General features: G+C 35.3%; 1 protein-coding gene across 3 annotated transcripts in view; it reads left to right on the plus strand.

Moving 5' to 3' along the window:
* tafa5a (TAFA chemokine like family member 5a) overlaps positions 1-16535 on the plus strand; it is a 159317-nt gene that overhangs the window by 126144 nt on the left and 16638 nt on the right. The gene's annotated exons all lie outside the window — the stretch shown is intronic.

Below are 16535 nucleotides of genomic sequence, written 5' to 3' on the forward strand. Positions count from 1 at the left end.
CCCTCTAAAACCAGGCTGGTCAACCAGCTAAAACCAGCCAACCAGCCTAGGCTGGTTTAAGATGGATTTTTCAGCAGGGTATGCATTACAAACCAAACGATTCGATTCAGACTAACATTTAAAAAGATAAAAGAGAATAAGTACAAAATATAATGTTTTCAGTGCAACAACGCTTAACATGGCATCCCAAATAACATGGCAGACAACATGTTGCCTTCCCCGCTGTCATGTTAAACAGTAGACCATCGCTTTTGAACTCAGAATATCACTTTATTAAAGCATGCATTCATTAGCAATCTTGCTGCCTTCTGTGTCAGCCTGCTGGTGCTGGCTCCGCCTCCGTTGCCCCAGCAACCTTGGACACAAAACAGCTAATCTCAATAACCTGTTCACATATCACCACACCCGAACACCTCCAAACACTACTCCAGTTAGGCCACGCTACACTAGCTCTCAAAATGGCTAATAACGTTAATGTAATCCAAGGTTTTGAGTATAAAGAAGGATTTGTTTTATTTGCTGCTAAGCAGAGAAACCCCGGTAGTATAGCTCTATCACTGTTTAAAGTAAAAGAAAAAAAAAACAAGATAATATTTTTATGGTGTTAGTTTTAATACTTAAAAAAATGTAAATTATAATATTGTAATATTTGACTGGATATTTTTTAAGACACTTCTATACAGCTTAATGTGACATTTAAAGGCTTAACTAGGTTAATTAGGGTAACTAGGCAAGTTAGGGTAATTAGCCAAGTTATTGTATAATATATTTATTTATTTATTTATTTATTTATTTATTTATTTATTTATTTATTTATTTATTTATTTATTGTATGTTGTTGTTTATTTATTGTTGTTTTCTTTTCAGTGAAGAGCACTATGACCTTGGATTGTGAGACAAAAATCTTGTGGGACTTGTGGGAACATTAGTTCTGAATCTCTGAATTTGCTTTAGTGAATGTGTGTGAGAGCGTTGGGGATGGAAGATGATGAAAATAATACAAAAAAATAAAATATAAACATGTTGGTAGTTGACCTAAGGAGCTGCCGCTGTGCAAGTGCTTGAGTTGCCTCTAAATTTGTCCAGGGACATTGTAGTGAGAGGTATAATACACCTGCCATTCCTAGTAAGGCTTGGGCCTCTGACAGGAACATTCTGTTCTCCATTTAAACACAAAGTGCCATCAGAGTGGAACAGAGCTGGAAAATGCTTCCATTCTCCTCAGAGTATTTCAGAAGACCTCTCCAGAGAATGAGAGAGATAACTCTGGCATATGGAGAGAGCATTTCCACAGCTCAGAGAGAGCTGCAGAATGTGAGAGAAAGAGAGAGGGCACAGGGGGGGAAAATCTAACTTCCATTTCTCAAAGAGGGGTCTCAGTGGAAAGAAAAACTGATTGCCTCATCTGGTTGGGAAAAAGTTGATCCCTGAAAAATTTTTCCCTAAGACTCCATTGACAAATGAACTATTGATTTGTTGTTTACAATTCAGAGAACAATGCTGAGATGGTGGATGACACAGCTCATGATAGTCCACCCAATAACAGATAACCACTCCCCAAACTCACTCTATTGCTTGACCCATTGCTGCTACTTTGGTCTGGTCCAGATGCTTTTTGCAAAAAAGGGCAAACTTAGTGTTAGTTGTACGGTTCATGTTTCAGATTTTTTCAATTATATTTAAACCAAAAACAAGCAAACAACAACAATAATAATACCAATATATTTTTTTTGTTGTTATTTTCACTTGCATACAGACATTTCTCGGCTTACCTCCAGCATGCTGTGAGCAGTTAGAGCACAATGGAAACTGTTTCCATATAAACTGTGCTGATGTTTGTCAATCCTTATTCTTATGATTCTCTGTGCTTGACAAATAATACAGTAAATAAAGAATGTATGATTGGCCAGGTATAATTTTGTGTACTGTACAGCATTTAATCTAGCTCACTGTTGATATTATCATTATTATTATTATTATTATTTGTAGTAGTAGTAGTAGTAGTAGTAGTAGTAGTAGTAGTAGTAATAGTAAAGCTGCTGGTGCTAAGGTGACTGCTGGGATTCGTTAACATATTAGTTACATTCATGACTATGAATAACTGCCTTAAATGTTAAGTTAAAATTCCCAGGCGTATCATTATTGCTGACATTAGCTTGCTTGTTTAACACTAAGTGCCCAGATTCATTGCCACTACAGATAATTATTAAATGTCATAATGCGGAGGGCATATCCAATTATGTTGATTAAGGTTTGATGGCGGGCTATGATCCCGACAGGTCAAGTGATGTATTAATCGGTTGTAATATTTTAAGTCGCTACAAGCTATTGGCATATAGCTTTTAAAAAATGTCCTAAATTTAGAAGGTTATGCTAGAAGAAGAAGTAACTTGTTTACAATTTTATTATAAATAAAACAAATGCAAGACTTGCATAAAATACAGTATTTCATTTTGTTTCTCATAGGGGAAAAAAGTTTAATGTTTATGTTTTTACATATTTTACTGGAAAGCAAGACAGATTACTGGGATGGATGGATGGATGTGACAGTCAGATCTGCTCTAATGGCTCTCAGAGTGATTCTATTAATGTTAAGAACATCAAACTGGAAGATACAGTCGACCAACTAGAGACAAGCTTGATCTGACTGGAAGACCAGATAAACAGAACCAGTAAGCCACCTTAGGCTGTGTGGGCTGCTATTTTATCAGTGAATTGTCCTCCAAAACCAACGGTAAGATAAAAGGCTTCCAAAGGAATAGGGTCAGAGCTTTGAGACAGATTTTGATCTGGAAACTCAGCACATTTATATGGAGAGGGATTCTGGTATGATGCTGTAATGCAGGTGTATCAAGCTTAGCAATGCATTACTCTAAATGCAAAAAAATAATTAGCTTTCTTCCCCTGCAGCCAAACGCCACACTCATTTATTGTCTCCATAAAGCTTGTCTGTAAGTGTGGGCACAGGTCATCATTTACAGAAGATCTTAACTGGGTCAAGACCACAGGGACCTATATGGGACCAGTTTGGTCCATTCTCCATCTTCAGAACATCAAGAGTAGATGGGATACAGGCAGAGCATGATGCCAAAGTAGTCCTTTATAGGACTGGGTGGTTTAGTATCTCAGTGTTAAGCTGAGCCCCCACAACAGTAATAAATCCCTGAAGGAATATTACAAAACATTATTACAACATTTCTCTAAATATGACAATTAATACCGTCCTATTTTGAATGGTTCACTGTTTTTATTTTCAAATATTATATACTTATTAATTATATATAAAATTATTTTTGTTCTATTTATATTTTTCTATTAAATATGAATATAATATGCGCTAGTAAACATTATGAACTCTTATTTTGTGCATAAATCAGGTTATTTTGGTTTGTTATTTTGTGTTGTTATGTAGTAGTTGGCAATTTGTTAGTAGACATTGTCAAATAATGTGTAATTATTTATCTAAATGGTTTCACAAGTGTAAATTGGAATCGTACAGCTCATCTTTTAGAGCAATAAAGTAATAAATCACAGGAAATGTGACTTTCAGGTCTGCCTGCAGTGCCCTGCAATACAGGAAATGTGTGAATGTGCTGTTTACACCTTAATAATGTGTGAACTGAGCTGTGAAATAGGCATGGGCAGAGGGTCACAGGGTAGATTTTGAACATCTCTGCCCATGGGGCAAGAAAAGAGGATATGGGATAGGCTAGAAAATACAGCCAAGAAAAAGACTTACTTGATGTATGTGTTTTTATTGTCACAACTTTTTATAGAGTCATATATTTTCCTGCTAAATTATTAATTTTGATGCTTTAGTGTTTAAATTATTCATCAAAGCATTTCCTGATTTGAATGCTGCTGTTTTTGTATGTGTGGATGTATGTACAGTTGAAGTCAGAATTATTAGCCCCCCTTTTTATTTTTTCCCCAATTTCTGTTTAACAGAAACAAGATTTTTTTCAACAAATTTCTAGACATAATCGTTTTATTAACTCATTTCTAATAACTTAATAACTAATCATTTATTTTATCTATGACAGTAAATTATATTTGACTAGATATGTTTCAAGACATTTCTATACAGCTTAAAGTGATATTTAAAGGCTTAACTAGGTTAATAAGGTTAGGCAGGTTAGGGTAATCAGCCAAGTTATTGTATAACGATGGTTTGTTCTATAGACTATCGAAAAAAATATAGCTTAAAGGGGCTAATAATTTTTACAAGTATGGGGTTAAATTCATAAGTTACCATTTTTTTTTTCAAACTATTGCCTATCTTATATTTTCAGTATACACGTGTAAATGGATAAGTTCATACTATATGTCTGCTTGCTCACTTTAATCACACAAAGCTACAGTATGTACTGTATGCCACAGGGTGCTTTTGCAAACTTGATATTATTACATTCTTTTAATATTAGCACACTCCTTTAAAACAATTTCAGTTCTATGGGGCCTATAAGAGAAATCAAATACTGTAGCTCCACTAACATTGCCACATGGGGCTGCTATCGTATTACAACATGTAAATTGGTCCAGCTATCATCAGCATTTTAAGGCAGATAACAAAAAAAAATCTACAAATCATTTAGTCTATTTTTTTTTCAATTTTTCAATTCAGAAAAGCATCAAAATGTATTATAATCCATATAACTTTATTTCAATGTACACTGCATTATTTAACATACTATTAAAACAAGAAACATTAGTGGGCCAGATAGAATATGCTGGCATTTTTTGCTATTTCTGCTGAAAATTGTGTAAAAAAATCTGCAGATTTATGCAAAATGATTTTAGGAGTATCATAACTAAAAACTTAATGTATGAAATCAGCAAATAATAAATGTTTAATTTTATTTAATGTTTACAATGCTAATCCAATTAGATCTACTTATTTGGAAAACAAAGCAAGTGTCTCATATAATATCTCTACTAAAAGACAGAACATATTACATATTACAAATCATATGAACATTTTAATATTATTATTAATATATATCAATAATATTAGTGAAATGAATTTAAAAACTGAATAAATATAAATTACACACATTTACACAAGTAAATACATAGACTCAACAATGGGCTAAAATCTGCAGAAATCACGCGCAGATTCTGTGTAAAATTATTTTATTTAATTGCCATTTCCAGTGCTGCCTCACATCAAAGCAGAACTTTTTGGTTTGGTGGCTAATTCATGTGGATTTGTACGATCTCATGTGTACATTTTAATATGATTTGCTCATCCCCTAATGATGGTTGGGTTTAGGGGTGAGGTTTAATGCCTTGCCTTCTTTTAAAAATATTATATTTTTGTACAAATAAACTCATATGAATTGTTACAAATTACCCACTAAACTGAGAAAACGTTAAATAGTTCTGTTTCCTTGTCAGATTAGGATGGCATTTTGTACCTCTGATAAATAAGGGAATAAGTATAAGGAATTGAGTGAGTGTTATTATATTCATAGTTTATTTATCTTGTAAGGTCTTGATTTACACAATTTCATAATGAAATGTGAATTGTCTTATAACATGACTTAAAGGGCACCTATTTTACCCTCTTTTTAAGATTTAGGATAAGTCTTTTGTGTCTCCAGAATGTGTCTGTAAAGTTTCAGCTCAAAACACCCATCAGATTATTTATTATACCTTTCAGAATATTGGATTTTCTGCTCTGAACAACCATGTAGCTGTTTTTGTTGCCTGTGCCTTTCAAGCTAGTTCTCACTGTTGTTTCCTGATAAACAGCACAGTGACAGACATGAAGGAAGCAGATCTCACGTAACGTTTGTGAGAAATACTACAGTAAGAACTTTACCAATGCTTATTTGATGTATTTGTTGTGGAGTTAATGAGTCAAGTCCCATACAATGTCGTTACATAGTTCATGCACACACACAGATACACACAGCGGACACACACACAGCGTGCGCGTTTAACTTTGCACGCAAATGTGATCGGATACATGTCAATATCCACTGCTGTATGGATATCCGTTATGTTAATGTACAAAATAAACCTTATTTAACGTCAACGACTTAAGTGTCTTCTTTTATAATTGTACTGAAACACGGCTGCGGTGATAAAGTAAAGACGGTAAAATCATTGTAATTCATTACAAACATGCACTGTTTTAAAAACATCTTAAACTTGTAAAACTGATTCTTGCTCACATTTGATGATGATTGATGATTACAGAGAGCTGAACAGATCTTTTAATGCCAGCTGCTTTGCACACATCCTGTCTTGTTGATATGATTATATGCGTTACTACAGAGACATGTTAATACATTGCTGTCAATTAATTTGGTGGGTGGGGAAACTGCATTCCTACGTCACATTGGGAGGGATTTGGATCATATTTTTAACGTCAGGAAAATTAAAAAAAGAGGCTTATTGTGTTTCTTTCACTCCGAAATGGCTGTGAACACACTATACCTGCACACAGTTCTGTCCAAACAGCTTACAAAAGATGTTTTTTTTATCTTTTGTGCCCTTTAATATGTTATACAAATTTGAAAAAAATAATTATAACTAAAATATATTAAACATTTTAGGAAACATGCTACAAATGCAGATTGAGAAACTTTGCAGTTTGTCCTCACATTGGAGTCTGGAAAAATTCCTTGCTCACTGACAGACTTTAAAAATAAATTATTTATTTATTTATTTTTGCATGGCTCATGTAAGGGTTGACATTTCCACCGTTGGCTCTCAGCTACTCCTGCTGCAAGGGGGAAATGTCAGCATGCATCTGTGAGTCCATGATATCACTCAGGGTGAGGTTTGCAGATGCTGGGCTGTGTGCACTGGTCCGCACTGCCCCACGGCACAACCAAACAGACAGACAATCTCGGCTAATAGTGTTGTGCCAAATGTGTCTGCCAATTAGGGTTCAGCCTGGCATTTACCAAACAGCAGCTAGTGTAAACACACACTGCCCCCTCCATACAGAATGAGAGGCAGTAAACTGACTAATTTTATCCAATAAAAAAGTAGAACAGTTCATTAAATAACACAATATATGTATACACTATATTGTCAGAAGCATTCGGACATATGCCTTTCCAAGCACATTAGCTTTAAGAGTTCATAAAACCCCCATATTTTATTTTATTATATTATTTATTTTAACTTTATTTTTATTGAAATGGATTGAAAGGGGGAGGGAGCATTTAAAGATATAAGATGGACCAGTATGGACCAATTAGGTAGATATGTCTACCTTGTATATACATAGAGTATAAATAAGAAGGTATACATACAGTTGAAGTCAGAATTATTAGCCCCCCTGAATTATTAGCCTCCCCCCTGTTTATTTTTATCCCCAATGTCTGTTCAACGGAGAGAAGATTTTTTTCTACAGATTTCTAAACATAATAGTTTTAATAACAAATTTCTGATAACTGATTTATTTTATCTTTGCCATGATGATAGTAAATAATGTTTTACTAGATATTTTTCAAGACACTTCTATACAGCTTAAAGTGACATTTAAAGGCTTAACTAGGTTAATTAGGTTACCTAGGCAGGTTAGGGTAATTAGGCAAGTTATTGTATAATGATTTATTCTGTAGACTAGCAAAAAAAATATTTACTTAAAGGGGCTAAAAATTTTGACCTTAAAATGTTTTTTTAAAAATTAAAAACTGCTTTTATTCTAGCTGAAATAATACAAATAAGACTTTCTCCAGAAGAAGAAATATTATCAGACATACTGTGAAAATTTCCTTGCTCTGTTAGACATTACTTGGGAAATTTTTAAAAAAGGAAAAAAAAAATTAAAAGGGGGCCTAATAGTTCTGACTTCAACTAATTAGTCTAATCTAACTAATTAGTCCATACCGATACATATTATACATTTTAGTACCTTACGGATACATATTAGTACCTTATGGATACATATTAGTACCTTAAAACTAAATATATAGGTAAATACTTTATGAAATTGGTGGTTCATTCTGCTGTGGTGACTCCTGATTTTTAATGGGACTAATCTGAAAAGAAAGTGAATGAATGAACTTCATAAAATTATATTTAACCCGGTCTATGAAAACCACTCTATGAAAAATCTTTTTTGTTGTGATTCGCTTTCTTTCTTTCTTTCTTTTAAACAAAAATCATCCTACACAATGTAAAGAATATTCTGTGGAAATAAAACCTTGATGTCTTTAATATTGATTGAGTTGGTCATGCAAATAGTTGTTTCATTTCAGACTCTGAAAATCATTACTTTAAAAAAAGGCAAATTTAAAGAAAAGCTTATATTTAAAATTGGCACACATCAAATTATCCTGACTATGTGTCATATACCAAATGAAAGTTCTCAATTTTCAGTGATACAGTGCCTATAGAAAATCATCATACCCTGTGAAATGCTATATCTTTACTCACATTACACCCTGCTTTCAAAAGACCTTCGGGATAGAGTTGTAGAAAGGCACAGGTTGGAAGAAGGCTACAAAAACATTTTAAAGGTTGAAAATAGATTATAGATAGAATGTGATTTGATTTCAGACTTTATGACAAATAAATTTGTTATTTTAAAGGTATATGATGATTTTCTATAGGCACTGTATAAGACACATTGGATGGGAAAAGTCTTAAAGATTTTAAAACATGTCTGTATATCTTGTAAGGACTCTCGTGGGCTTTCACTGGATTATCTGGGGCTTGCTTCAGTAAGGAGGTTCAACCAACTTTGAGTTTAAACTCTGAGTTGACTTACCAAGAGATTAAAACTGATCTGAGTTAGGTCAATCAACTTTGAGTAGACTAAGTCAGATTTAAGCGCACACACCGCAACTATAAAAAGGCATCATCAATGGAGCCCAGATATTATGATTCACCATGGTAACATCTGAAAAAAGAGATCAGCATTTCTTTCTCCAGCTGAACTTGATGTGCTCATGCAAATTTATAGCAAATATGACCATATATTTTTAAAAAATCACCACTGCATCAATGAAACAGGGACAGTTAGCGTGGGAAAACATAGCTGTTCAAGTTAATGTGTAAGTTTACATTTAAAATATTTAAATATTTAAGTATAAAACATAAGTAATGTAATGTGTGATGTTTATTAACTTTTCACTTGAAAATGTGGGGAATTGGCCGTAATTTTGAATTTATTTCAGATGTAATTGCTTTAAATTACATAAAATAGGCTACTGCATAGTTTCTACAACAAATTTGACAAAACAAGAATGCATATAACCTTCACTTAATGTTCAGTGGAAATGTTTAATTTAAGGTTCCCACTTTTACACATGTTGATCAGTTTATTGATAACATTTCTGAAATTGAGTTTTTAAAAGATGTAAAAGTGCACTTGTGTGTCTGCCTTTTTAATCAAGCAGAACTAAAAATTTGTTTTTAGAATGAGGAATAATCCCATTAATCTAGTTACAGTACATGTCGAAGGTCAGTGAATTTCAGATAATTATTCAATAAAAAAGGCCAAACTATTCTCGTTCGTGAGTTCATTCTTTGTGTGACTGAAATGTAGACAATAGCTATGTTTCTATCCAAAAATGTTAAATTAATTTATGTGCAAAACTGCAATATCACATAAAGATATGCAAATAAAGCTGCGTTTCCATCCAATGAAACAAAGAGAACAAAATCGTCACTTCCTGGCGGCAAATATCAACAGTAAAAACAGAATATACTGCGGTAGAAGCTGCGTGAATTTTTCTTTATTTAATAAATCACTTTCCCCTCAGAAGACAATGCCGACACACAATGAACGCATGGTGACTATTGAAGCCATGAGACGTGGAGAACAGACGCTCTTGACACGCTCCAGACACTCTGGATGTAATTAATAATATAATAACACTAATACTAAAATGGTTAAAGCATTTTAGAATGACCAAAACAACATTTCAGATGTTTTACAATGTGCTCAGCCTGCTGGTTTGTCTATTCACACACGTTTTCATCATCATATGATTTCTTTTAACAAACCTTTTTAATGCACATACTGCAATTTGTTCTGTAAAAGTGTTTCTATCATAGTTTATGCACATCTTTTTTCATCGAATAGAAAGTTTATCCTACTCAGTTGCTGGAGTATGTTTTGTATGCGTATTTTCAAAAGTTATGTGCATCTTGGTGTTTCCATCAACCAATTTTTTTATGCGCATATCCAAATGCGAGAAATACCAATTAGTCTTTAAAAAAAAGTAGAGGAGGCTGACAGAAACTCCAAGTTTAGAGAATAAAACCTGCTCCTGACCAGGTTAGGTTCACAGAGTAAAGCATAGCTCACACTACAGAATTTTAAGCCTGATTTGAGCCTGATTTGAAAGTTAACGAGATCACCGACAGATCGGGCTGTGATCGGGAAGAAATGATCGGGTGCTTGGCATTCGCCAGTCTTTATGTGTGAACTACTGAACAACGCATCAAAGAGGCTCGCTGAAGCGTCGCAGACACCTCGCAGACGGAAATCCAATATCTAGCATGCTGACTATTTCAGAGCAGTCGGCCGACTCGACCCCAACGTGCGGTCAGATGTAGTGACGAGCTGCAGCCAATGGGAGAGCATATCAACATGAGCTGAATGACCATGTGCTCAGGAACTCAAGAGAAACGTCTGTGATTAGCCAGAATAGGCATCGATGCACTCCCTTCATTCTGCGTTAACACAGACACGAGTATAGGCAATATTAACAGTGGAACTAGTATTCTGTAACTATTAGAATTACCATACTGCTCATTCTGACCGGTCTCATATAAAACATCATATTGTCAAGTCATATTTACATTCAAAGCTTCTATTGAGATATTAAAATTAAGCTCTGAATGTCTGGCATCATATTTGATGACAACATTACCCTAAAAATATTATCTTTTTTGGTAATACAGCCTGTAAATATGTAGTTAAGATCCTAGAACACAGTCTGGGTCTCACTTTCATTTTTACTTTAAACCAGGAGCTATTTCCCGGCACAGAATAGGCTGTTTTGGAAGATATATCTGAAGTAAATTTATGTTTTTGCTATCAGAAAGTTATGTTTATGTTAGCAGGAAGTTGCTAGGCAAAAAAAAGTCACAGTGAAAAGTAGCAGACATGCATGCAGTCATTTTGACCAATATGGTAATTACAGTAAGAAATGCTCAGTTCTTTACTGTTTTGTAATTTACAAAATAACAATGTTAGAAAGAAATACACAGATATTTAGGAAACGTCAGAGTGTTGTAGATATGTTCGTTTTATTTCAAAGAGTTATTAAATTACAAAAATCAAAAACTCTCTGTGTATCAATCCACTCGAACCTTGCAGATGAGCGATTGATCCGCTGATGCATCAGCTGATTGACGATGTTTTTAAATGCTTCCTTGAAAGCTTGTCGCTGTCAGTGATGTCAGCACACAAGCAGTGTTCAGCTTTTTCTGATGACTCCTCCATTTAATTGGCTGTGGTTTGGTAGCTGGACTGAGCTGTTGAGGAACTAGTTGTTGTCAGATCTTGTATTGTGTCACCCCCCTCTTGTGGATCATTTATGTAGTGTCATGTAGTGTGAACACCACAGCGATTAAAAGACACAAAATCAAGTCATGTAGTGTGAACAGCACAGCGATCTGCCGATGTTTAAAATCCTGTAGTGTGAACTAGGCTTAAGTTACCACGGTAACTGGCTCTGAGTTAAAGTTACCTCTCTTTCAGAAACAAGCTTGAGTTTCTCAAGCTTTCTTGAGTTTGACAAGCCTGTCATTTTAAAACGGAAAACCCAGAGTTTCTCTCATTTCGGGGAGAGAAACTTATTCAGAGTTTTCACTTGATCTCCTTTCTGAAACAGGGCCCTGGTCTGTTTGCCTGGTTTTGGCTGACTTCTGGATGCTATCAACCCATGATTCTGCTAATCTAAATTGTCTATTGCTCACTTAAAATCACTTTTTGGATGCTATTTCACTATTATTTTTGACCTCCGGTCAATAAAAATACTTGCATCTTGGACTGACACTGTTTCAATTTACTATAATCTTCTATGTGAAGCTGCTTTGACACAATCTACATTGTAAAAGTGCTATAGAAATAAAGGTGAATTGAATTGAAAAATTGAATCTTGGATTTATCTCTTACGAGTGTCCTGACAAGATACAGAGTAGCATGAACAAAAACAACGAACTGACAATGAAACAAAGGACCACTGCTTAGATATAGCTGTGGTAATTAGCCACAGCTGGGCGGCTGATCGACATACTGTAGCAATAACCATGTGACCACAACAACACTAGCATGCCACAACAACATACAATGAGGTAAGCAAAACATAACCACATGACAACAACACAAGACAATACCAGAAGTGCACACACACCTACAACCATGACAGTACTTCTATCACTGTAATATTACTGAAGATAGTGTATCTACCACATAATTTAATGAGGCTAACTGTGCTATGCTAATTGGTTTAACACTATGTTTTGACAAAAAAAAGGTAGAGATTAAAAGAAAAAATAGGGAAAAACCACTAGGAGAGGATAGAGTGAACTGACAATGGCATGCCATGTTGGAAAGGATGTGCTAAAATGAAGACATACTAAATTTGCTTAAAAGGGTCTTTGAGCTGTCATTACTGTGCATCAGTGCTGCTGAGAATTTTAATGCATGAGAGCAGAGAGGATGGGAACACAGCCAGGACATGGAGGAGCTATCACCAGAGCAAGGCCAGGGGACATAAGACTGGACGAGACCAATAGAGCATGGAAGCACTATGTGTCTTAAAGTAATTCATGAAACAAGTCATGATCCAATGTACTGCTATAAATAACTTTATTAAAATGAAATTAATTGAACTTGGGAATGTGCTTAAAAGTGTCAGTATTAAAACACACAGCATGAAAACTGAAAAGCCAAATATTAGCTAAATGTCACATGACAGCATTCGTAAATATCCTTGAAAAGTTCCTAGAGGAAAAATGTATTACTTAGATATGAGAAGTGGGAGGGAGTTATGCTGCAAGTAGGTTGGGTGCCCACCAGGTGGGAGGGACTTGCGCAACAAGTAGGTTGGGTTTATGGTTGTGATAGGTGTAGATCATAGGTCTCAAATTCGATTCCTGGAGGGCTGCAGCTCTGCGCAATTTTGCTCCAACCCAAATCAAGCACAAGTGATCCAACTAATCAAGGTGTTCAAAACTTCTAGAGACTATTAAGCAGGTGTGAGTTGGAGGTAGTTGGAGCTAAACTATGCAGAGCTGTGGCCCTACAGGAATTGAGTTTGAGACCATTGGTGTAGATGTTAATAAAACACAACAGGTTGTGTTTAGGGTTGTGGTAGCTGTAGAGGTTAATAAAACACAACAGGTTTCTGTGAGCTTGGGTTTAGGGTTGTGGTAGGTGTAGATCAGTGGTCACCAACCCTGTTCCTGCAGATTTCAGTTGCAACCCTGATCCAGCACATTTGTCTGTGATTATCAGGTCATGTTAATTGGTTCAGGTGTGTTTGGAACTCTCGAGGAACAGGGTTGGTGACCCCTGGTGTAGATGTCGGTAAAACACAATAGGCTGAACTCCATGCATGTCATGTACAAGACATTAAATAAATGAATGCAAACTCCACAAGGTTTGTACAGCCCACTTGGGGCTCAAGTCCCAACCACTTGTAGCTGTCCTGCCTATTTGGAGCTGGCCTCCCTTTATACCCTTCTCGTTTAAGCAGTCACATTTTCTCAAATGTTTGGCACAAGTCATCAAATTTCTATTATTTTTCATTGTTGGAATTGCTCAATCCAAATAATTCAGCTAGGTAAACAAGAAAATCCACGATTGCTCTATTCTCTGTGAAACCAGTTCATAATCCTCAGTCCTTTCAGATGCAAGCTAGCTTATTCAAGCCCAGACTAATTTACAAACTGATTATTGGCTAAAACCTGACTGACTGTACTTAGATTTGATGGCTATACCTAGATTGCATACATTTTAAAATGCAAAGCTACTATCAGATCTGGCTGAGCTCTTGCCCTCTTGTATATCTACTCTCTTCTGCCAGACCTCGCCTTTCTACAGCATTAGGTAAGATTTATTACCCAGGGTTCCTGGCTGTTGACGTGAGTGTGATAAAGCATTTCAACAAGATGAGTGTCCCAGTGTGCGTGTAATGATGTTATACCTTCTCTTATCGCCTCCAGATGAACTGTGCGTCTAGCCCCATCCCAGAGGCAGATTACATCCAGGTTGTTTTTATTTTATAATGTTGAGTTGTCCTTGAATCTTTCCACTTCCACCTGGAAACTAGCTACACACAAGCAGAAAATGTCTGGAAGTTTCAACGGCTCCTTGTGGATGTTGCGACCCCAGATGAAATTGATTAAAATGTTGCAATAGCTCAAATTAACTGGCAAGGCTAGTGTGTCAGTGATTTATGACATCAGATTATAGGCACTGTGGTTACATGCACCACTTAATAAGGTTTTTTTTTTTTTTATCCAGTGCAGTCTGGATGGGTTTAAGCAGGCATCCTTACCGTTTATGTTCAATTGTGTTAATTATTGTTGCAACAGGCTTTCATTTAATTGCAAATTACCATATTAAATTGATAGCATTGTGCTCCATTATCAGTTCTCTGCATGATTCTGCCTATGTAATGTTGCAGTGGTTAGCACTGTCTCCTTGCAGCAAATAGGCCTCTGGTTCAAGTCCCGGCTGGGCCAGGTGACATTTCTGTGTGGAGTTTGAATTTTCTTCCCGTGTTCTCTTGGGTATCATATGAGTGCACCAGTTTTCCCGACAGAACAGAGACTATATAGGATCAGCATTAAATAAACATAATTGGTGATTCATTCCACTGTGGCAACCCTTGATGATAAATCAGGGACTAGGGATGGGTATTGAGAACCAGTATTTTACATAATTGGGACAATACTGCACTACCGGTAAAATTCAGGACTAATGTTACTGTTATTAATACACATGCTGCTTTGTCTATGTATACTCTGCTGTTAATAACAAAGCTGCTGCTTAATATTTTACATCCCTGAATGATGTCATTAAGTGGTCAATGTTTATTCAACATACACATGATAAATTTTTCGCATACATGTGATGTGTTTCAAGCATCTTCACATAAGCTGTTCCCAGAAGCTCCTGGAGAATTCCACATATTCATAGTGGCTTCCTAAAGCCTGTAAATTAAACAAAATATCCAGGAGATCATGGTGGCAGGAGAGAGCATTAGCTAGAAGAAAGAGCGCCATATTACATGTAAGTTTTATAAATAATGCGCAGTAAAGAATGCTTTAGCGCATATTGCATTGGTAATCATCTCTCTCTCTCTTTCTCTCACTGTCTGGCTGCAAGTGGAAAAACATGCACATTCAGATGTATTGCTTGTTTTGTCAGGAATATGCATTCAAACTCTTTCACTACCCCAAACATACTATTAGATCAGAAATGGCCAAACTAGGGCCTGTGGGTCAAAGTTGACCCAGGGTAACCTTTGGTTTGGCCCACCATTCAATCTAAAAAGAGAAGGAGAACTATGGGCAGTTGGTAGGGGTGAATGCCTTTGACAGAGATCATCATTTCAAATTTAACGTTCAGCATTGAATTCCTTTGTGTTATAAATGGGATTGTGTTTTTACTATAATAAGATCATTATAAAACTTTAAAAATTATACCACATCATTAATAATTATATTTTAAAGTATCGTTATTTTTAAATATTAGCAATTAAATTAGAAAATTACCCATGGCAAATTTAATGGTTATAAAGTAATACGCTATATTTAACTTTGGCCCACAGTCCTCAATCAAGTTTGGTTGTTGGCCATTTATAAGAAAACGTTTGGGCACCCCTGTATTAGATAAAGATGTGCTGGTATCAATAGTTACATATAAACCTACCACTTGATAGGTCTTACATTTATTCAACATTACATACATGACCTTGGAAACCATTTGTGTAGTAAGATTGTAATGCAAGTTAATGAAAACTTGTCATAAAACAAAATCAATATCAGTTTATAAATATACCAGCCTGATCTCACGAGAAGACGTAAGTATTTTACGTTTTGTCAGTTTAGTGGCTATTTCGTACAAATACGTACGAGTTCAGTTGTACGAATCTGTACGATTTTAAAATGGAGGCATGGCACCTAACCCCACACCAAAACCCAAACGTCATTGGGGGATGAGCAAATTGTATTAAATTGTACGAATTAGATGGTACGAATTCATACGAATTAGCCACTAAATCAAAAAGTTACAAATTGCCTTGAGATTGTATTGTATATACTCTACTTTAGAAGTTCTCAAATGGTTTGCTTAATTTTTTCCACTGCTTTGCTTTATATCAGTTACCATTTACTGAACAAAACAATGCAACAAACAATGTATAGATTCCAAGCAAATCAGTCAAAAGAAGTTAAAGTAAAAACCAAAAACATTTTAAAATATTATTTCATTTACATAAAGGTATAAACCGTCGATCAAATCTAATTTCTCTGGAATAAATAACAGATGAGTTTGTCCAAATATAGTACTTAGTCATAAGCAAAAAAAAATAATTATGTCA

This window comes from Danio aesculapii, chromosome 4, assembly GCF_903798145.1.
Source record: "Danio aesculapii chromosome 4, fDanAes4.1, whole genome shotgun sequence".
Classification (NCBI taxonomy): domain Eukaryota; kingdom Metazoa; phylum Chordata; class Actinopteri; order Cypriniformes; family Danionidae; genus Danio; species Danio aesculapii.